Source organism: Lolium perenne, chromosome 7 (assembly GCF_019359855.2).
Source record: "Lolium perenne isolate Kyuss_39 chromosome 7, Kyuss_2.0, whole genome shotgun sequence".
NCBI classification, from domain to species: domain Eukaryota; kingdom Viridiplantae; phylum Streptophyta; class Magnoliopsida; order Poales; family Poaceae; genus Lolium; species Lolium perenne.
In genome coordinates, this window is record NC_067250.2 from 137972467 (window position 1) to 137980213 (window position 7747).

Consider the following 7747-nt stretch of genomic DNA (forward strand, 5'->3'; position numbering starts at 1 on the left):
AAGCCATGAAGGCTGAAAGGGGAAAAGTGGAATATGAAGAGACTCGCAAGCGTCCTCGTGATGCTGCGCAACCTTCTGGTTCAGGCACTCAGCGTCGCCTTGTCTGGATTCCTTATAATGTTGTTCCACGTAATCCTTACCAGGCAAGGCCAGGAGGGAATGCCCCTCGTCCACCTCAGGCGCCGGTAGTGCAGAAGTACTTCGGTGGACTGACAAACCCGACAGGTTCTCATCCGGTGCTGAGTTGCTACACTTGTGGTCTAGCCATTTCTCCAGAGAGTGCCCGAATTATGGCATTCCAATCACACAAGGTAAAGCTGTGGGACGTGGAGTTCCTATGCAAAAGAAGGGTGGAAAATCTCCTGTTATTGGGCATGGTCATCTAAACAACGTCTCTGTTGATGAAGCAGAGCAGGATCTGACGAAGCAGAGCAGGATTCAGGCGAGGATTCAGGCGTTATTCTAGGTACGCTTCGTGTCAGTTCCATTCTAGCTATAGTTCTACTTGACACTGGCATCGCATTCATTCATATCATTGAAGTTTGCACAAGAGCACGACATACCTTTCGAAGCCATGTCCTCGCCCTTACTGGTTAAAACCCCGTGTTCTCGTTGGCAGACCAATAGAATTGCACATGGGCTTATAATTGATACAGCTTATCTAAAGTTCCCTACTTCTCTGATTGCCTTGAAGTCAACTGACATTGATGTCATCTTGGGCATGGATTGGCTAACAAAATGTGAAGTCAAAATTGATTGTGCAGTCAAATCTTTTACCGTGACCCATCCATCTGGTGGTACCATACTATATTAGTCATAGTATTCAACACCTCCTTCAGCGGTAAATGTACCTGAAGCAGAGTTATCAAATCTTTTACCGTGACCCATCAGTGACCCATCCATCTGGTGGTACCATACTATATTGGTCATAGTATTCAACACCTCCTTCAGCGGTAAATGTACCTGAAGCAGAGTTGTACGCTGTAGAAGCAGGGGCGGATCCAGCGTGTAAGCCAAGGGGGGCAGCTTCCCCCACTCAATTTTCAATTTCTTTGTAATATGCCGTGCCAAATAGTGATTTGCCCCCACTTAAAAAGGAATATTGCTCCAATTAGCACATCTTTGCCCCCTCTAAAATTATTTCCTGGCTCCGCCCCTGTGTAGAAGTCCTTCCACCTCCTGAAGTTCATGAGGTCTCGGTGATTTGTGACTTCACCGGTCTCAATGCTGATACTCCAGGTCCAGCTATACCTATCATAGGACAAGGGTACTTCAGCTAGGCCTCTCCCAGGCAGGGTATGTGGTCAACTCGGTCTCTATGAAACTTGAGCATAGGATGATCAATTGTTATTAACCTGATGAAACCCATTGTAGTGGAACTTGTCTTTCGATGTGCCTTCGGCACCTTTCCAGAGTTCCACCACCAACCAAAATCATACCCAAGGATTGGCCACCTCTATCTAGATTCATTCACTTCAGAAAATAATTTTGCTTTTCACGCAAATTATAGTCGAGAGAGAAACTTGATCAAACAGTAGACATGAACAAAGGAACTGGACTTGCCTGGTAATGGACAGGTAGTGGATTCAATGGGTTGGCTTTCTCAACTCCCGCTTCTAAAAAACAAAATAGAGGCTGGTAAGGACTTATCCAAAAAAAAATGCATTCAAATTATGAAATGCAAATGATGCTTAAGATATGCTCATGATTGAGGTTTTATGCATTCAGATTTCATTTCCAAGTGAATATGAATACACAGATCCAAGCAACAAAGAACAACTCGTTTGGAAATAGTTCAGGAGATTAAGCATTTACATGCTACTGGCAAAAAGCTATTTTCTGGTATTTCCGAACTTAGAGCAATCACAGTTCATGGACAAAAACACTGCTATTCAGAGTTTCAATAGATCAGTACAACAAGTGCCAGATCTCCGAGTTAATACGGTTCAGTTTGGTTCTTTCCATTTGCACATTTTAATCACTCAAACAGACAAGCAAGCAATGTATGCAGACATGGCAGAGATTGCATGCGAACTTGACCAATCAGTACACTTTCAACGGAAACAAATACTAGCAATCGAGTGTAAAAAGTTGCTAGTTCTCAGAATTAACAATATGGTTCAGTTTAAAAGGGTGGACAGCAGAATAGCTTCAATTTAGCTATGCAAGCCAACAGGGTATTTGCAGTATAAGGACTAAGGAGACACTACATGAAACTAGATTTAGATGTGCGCCTTGGCGCACGACCCCGTAAAATTCGTGTCGGTGCACACTTTGTATAAGACTGCTCATAGTGAGAGTAACATAGCTAGTAACATCACACATCTCAAGGCACTTTGGTGACATGGCATGCCAATAAATGAAGAAAAAGAGTGAGGTGGTAACTAGCTATGTTACCATAACATCACATACCCCAAGGCAAAATGAGTCTATAACATAATAAATAACATAATGCATGACACCACATATAAGTTACTACCCACTATGAAGGTAGTAATCTAGACTAGTAACATGGCATAGTAACATGGCATATGTTACTAGTCTAAGTTACTCCCCACTATGACCAGTCTAACACTGCTAAAATTTAGGTGGAATACGATAATACATTTCTTTGATTTTAGAAAATGAAGTCGATATGATGATCTTAGAATAAAACACACGAGACTAAAACCAAAGTATATACACCTCACACGCGACATTATAGAGCAGTAGAAGTAATATCCACACAAGGCAGAATGGTTGCACCAGGTACTTAGCGCATATTTACATGGCAACTACAAAAGAGAGGTCCATGATCGTCGGATCCTAGGGAACAAAGATGGTAGGAAACAAACACAGCTACCCACGAAATATGTCACCAAAAGACAACACTGGTGAAAAGCAAAGCAGTGATTAGTCAAGGACTAACCCGAGGTGAAAACACACACATGGTAATGAACATAGCCTGCAAGACTATAGAAGAACACACGCAATGCATTTCAGATACCTCACTTGTTGCTGATTTAGTTTCTCTTCTTGTATGGTGGCTCCATCTAAGCCCTTTGCACCAATGGCCTGCGCCTGCAGACAATCCACACATAATCTAAATTAGCAAACGATATAGAAGATGTACCAGACCGAGCTACCACAACAAAGACTATTTCAGCACTAAAAATGGAAGCAACCTCTTATGTGTTGGAGCCATGGTGGATGGGGAAGTTGGATGATTTGGATCCAACAACTACATAATATTTTTTTCGAGAGAACACAAAGAAATCTTTGCGTTTCATTTCACTGAATAGATGTAAATTGTTACACGTCCCCTAAGAGGTTTACACAGCGTTATTACGAAATCTGAAATTAGTGACATCCCAGGTTATCGGCAAGACATCTCTGAGCCCCTTTGCTCCTGCTGTGGCCCATGACCTTGCCTTTTCTTTGATCCTGGCACACAGGTCCCGAATGGAGGGTGACGCTCCTTCGAAGACTGCGATGTTTTCAAATCATCCAGGGCACCAACATCGTCGCGGTTGCTAGCCCTTTTTGCATCGCCTTGGGAGTGTTCTGCTTGGCTGTGTGCCAACAGTCGACCATGCGTTTTTCGTCATAAGGCGTGTTGCATGTCATGTGAAGCCAAGACATATATTGAAGAGAAGTAATCCATAAGAAACAAATCAGCACCCTTACCTTACGCAATACACTAACTATAGGCAGAATACTGCCAGGTTTATATCTCAATCCTAAATAGTTATGACGAAAGAAAATAAGTTTTAAATTTGAGCCAGAGGAGAGGGATAACATAAATACATAGTAGCATGTTTTAGATTAGGCTAGGACTGCATAGGCAACAGGAAATGAGATTAGGTTGTTTAACCCACCAATATATAACAAACAAAAACATGGCTGCATATGTTCTGACAATTATCTATATGGTTTCATGCCTAGCTATTTAGGACATAGTATTTGCGAGGAAAATTAGGATTTCCTACATGTGTTTCCGAATCTGGTCTAAAAAGCTTCTATATTTGTCTTATCATCTTGTTTCATGGCCCTTGCTGGACTTAATATCATTTACCATGAACACTGTATTGCACTGAAATTGTATCATGTCAGCGCGGTTGTTTAATGTACAAAAAAATCACCTCTTCAGACTCAACCGGAGATGCCGACTGAAGCACACGTTCAGACCCAATTCGAAGTGGTGATTCCTCGAGAAAGACACTCTTGGCACAAATGAGACGATAATAGTCTTGCCATCGCTATACAAAATGCGAGAGGATATTTGGACTGAACAAAGTAACTCTTCATGTAGATGAACTAACACTTCATGCAGTCACCGTCAAACTAAATATGATTATATCTATATCTGGCATGAATCACAGAGCCGAGAAAGCACCAGAGATGACTTTCTCAATTTCACGGATAAATGCACTTAATTGCAGTACATATGTTCTGCATGCTTTGAAAAACAATATCATGTTTTGCCGAATACAATGATACCAGACACCTGATAATTAGAATTTATCCTTAAAGAACCTCAAACTGTGGATATAAAAGAGCCTCTAATATCTACAGTAGAGAATATTTACTAAAAGCACATATGCATAGATGCAGTGTTAGTCGGTTGGTTTGTAAACAATGATTAACTGAAAAAATATTCCTCTTCTAGTTACTCTCAGGATGAGAAAAATCCATAAATTCAATGAGACCTTTCACTACTACCAAAATAAATTCAGTAGTGAATGCTTACAATAATAAAATGCATATAATAGTTTCACTGGGCCACACTCTAAAGTATAGTATTTTTATATTTCAATATCATCATACTATGATCATTTTTGCAACATGTTATCACCAACTGTATAGCCAGCAGATCTTTTATAAATAGATATTTCTTCCAGATTCTCTTATGGTTGTTCTTTTATGTCAAAAGGCAAACCTTTCACGGCACTCAAGTTCCCACAACCCATTGTAATATAGCATCCCGATATGCAAGAAAAGTGGAGGTATAATAGTCTAATTTCGTAAAGATGCTCGTCTAAAAATCTCTAGCACCTGTATTTTATCAAGCAACGTGCTAGTATCATCTTTCAATATGCTTTTCCACAAATGCGAATTCAACAACAAAAAAGAAGCTGAGCATGATGGCCTACTCTAGCTTCAGTTAAACCGCCCAACTGAAAGAAAAGTTCTAAAAGCATCAGCTTCCTTGGAGAAAACAACAACAAACGAGTTTGTAAATTGGGAACTCTTTTCAAGGATATTATTAGTGTGTGGCTCATTATTAGCATGATGCTCCTCTATTTTGTGAATTAATACATCACGTGGATTGATATTACCTCATATGGGGAGCCTTAGGCATGCCAATACTCGCAATCAGCATCTGGTTTGCCCTCTTAAGGTGTCTTATACACATCTGTGTTGCATAAAAGCAATATGTTAGTTATTTACTGACTCAATCTTGGCATATGTTCTGAAGGTGTCCTGGAGCTAGCATGCTTGACATCTGTGTGGCTATTTTCAACACTATCAAAGTTTTTTAATATTGCATTGTTGAGCATAGCAACCTCATTTGTGGCGGAGGATATTTCCAAGAATGCTAGTAAGCATTCTAGTTCAGGTAACATGATCATCTCATATATAAAACGATAGTAACCAGGGAAATGATCATCAAGTAATATCGAGTGGGACAAATATGTAGCTTTATCTAGACCACCTCAGACTGGAAGATAAAATGTGGAGCAATTCGTTGCTTAAACCTAATGAAAAAATTGGTGGAGGGGGGGGGGGGGGGGGCTTGTACTACAGCTGGCTAGATTTATTCCAAATAATGTTGTTGCAAGACACCTATGGATGAAAGAGAATAAGAAATCAACTTGTACTTACTCTATTTGTAGAGTTCATCACATATTGGTCATGTAAATAACTGAACAGAGGCCATTTATATTTTCCTGCAGCCCAAGAAAAAGAAAATGTAAGAAAAGGCTAGTGATACAATCAGCTGGTCCAGCTGACAGATTGAACATGCTATCCAGCCTCTAAGAAATTTCAGAGACCAAAAGTTAAGTGGTTTGCCTTCAATATAAACACACGGAGTCCATTTCCTGATAAAATAGACACCAACTCTTCATTATTACCTATCTCACCAGGCTGAAACGAGAAGACACATAAATCTAGCAAAAGCACAAAACTCTTCATTATTACCTATCTCAATTGGTCAAGGAAAGAGATTGACATCCAATGACTTGATCACAAAACTGCGGTGTAGTATGCTATGCCTACCAAGTACTCGACCAGTCTTCAGCTAGCAACCAGTGGATAGAATAGCATCCGCAATAAGAGAATGACGATGGCGCACATTAAATAGAGGCCAAAGGTGCATCAGAAATTGCTAATATCTCAATTGGCCAAGAAAATCATACCCAACGGACTAGCAATGCAGGACATCTGTTCTTAATTTCGGAGAAGGTAATATAATTATAACAAAATCGTGAATGGTGTGCAAAAATGTAGACAAGAACTAAATAATATATCACATGTGCCCTCGCAATAAAAGATAATATAAAGTGAATATGCATCAAATGATATATGGATGTCAAAACAAAATTAGGTCTAGCTAAGGGACGTACTTCTACAAAGTCGCGGAAACATGGATCCTAATCATCAACAATGTAAATCTGAGTATAAAGATTTAAAAATAAGAATATTAGATAGAAGAATGCCAGCAAAAAAGCAGTATTAATATTGAAAAGGAACATTAGTCTTACCAGTATATGTATTCACGGGTGGCGGGGAGATTGGGCTTGCTGCAGGAGAAAGAGGATGATGGCACTGCAGCATCCATCCCAACCACCCATGCTTCACTGCCCTAAGGACAATGTCTTCGAGCATGCATCCTCATGCCATCTTCCTGTTGTCCCATCTAATCCCAGGTGTAGAAGAAAAGGTGGGGAGGGAGGAGGTGGAAAATTACTTTTCAATGGCACATCATATAGAGTAAAGAAGATCACTTGCATTAATGGAAAGTATCAACTTTCTATAACTTATTATTCCCGAGTGAACGCAGTTTACTCCTTTGATGGAGCAAATCTGTGTTCGTTGTGTTCTCTTCCATCTCCTTCACCTCCTCTTCACCTCCTGTTCTTCCCCTTCCCATCTCCCTCCCTAGCAGCAACAAATAACCAAAACATCTGGATGTGATAGGGAAGAAAAGTAAGAGAATCTCAATGTTCAGCCAGAGAGAAAGAGAAAGGGAGCTCGAACTGGCACCATGGAAGCCCACGTTCTGCCCAAAACAAATATGGGTTGGGTGGAGGGACAGAGCCAGCCGCCTTGCTCGCCAGGGCCGCTCTCCGCCAGGGGCCTCGCGCAGCCGCCGCTGCCTGCGTCGCCGTCGGCCACGCGCGCGGCGCCGCCGTTTATCGGACGGGCGAGACTCGCTGACGTCCTCTGCCTCCTCAACTCCTCCCCCGACGCGCTCGCCCGCCAAGCCGTCGCGCTCGCCAGGCCTGTCTCCACGCTCCTCCCCAAGGACGGCGCCGGCGAGGTGCGCCATGTAGATCCCCGGGAGGACGCGGGTGACGGTGGCTCGCCGGAGAGGAGTCCGGCCGCGGCGTGGAGCGGGAGATGGGGAGGCGGCGGCAGGGAGCGGGGAGGAGGAAACGAATGGCAAGGGTCCGCCGTCGCCATGCGCGGCGCTCGCCGCCGCCATCTTCAGGCGCGCGCTCGCCGTCGACCAGGCGCCGTCGACCAGGAGGTGCAGGAGGGG

At 42.4% G+C, this 7747-nt stretch overlaps 1 long non-coding RNA gene across 1 annotated transcript; it reads right to left on the reverse strand.

Annotated features, from left to right (window-relative positions):
* Nucleotides 1-591: 591 nt before the first annotated feature.
* Nucleotides 592-6001, reverse strand: LOC127301744 (uncharacterized). The gene is made up of 5 exons (XR_007852433.2): nucleotides 5866-6001; nucleotides 4122-5395; nucleotides 2987-3060; nucleotides 1356-1616; nucleotides 592-1251 (listed from the first exon to the last, which is right to left on the reverse strand). It is a non-coding gene; the product is annotated as an uncharacterized lncRNA (long non-coding RNA).
* Nucleotides 6002-7747: the final 1746 nt, after the last annotated feature.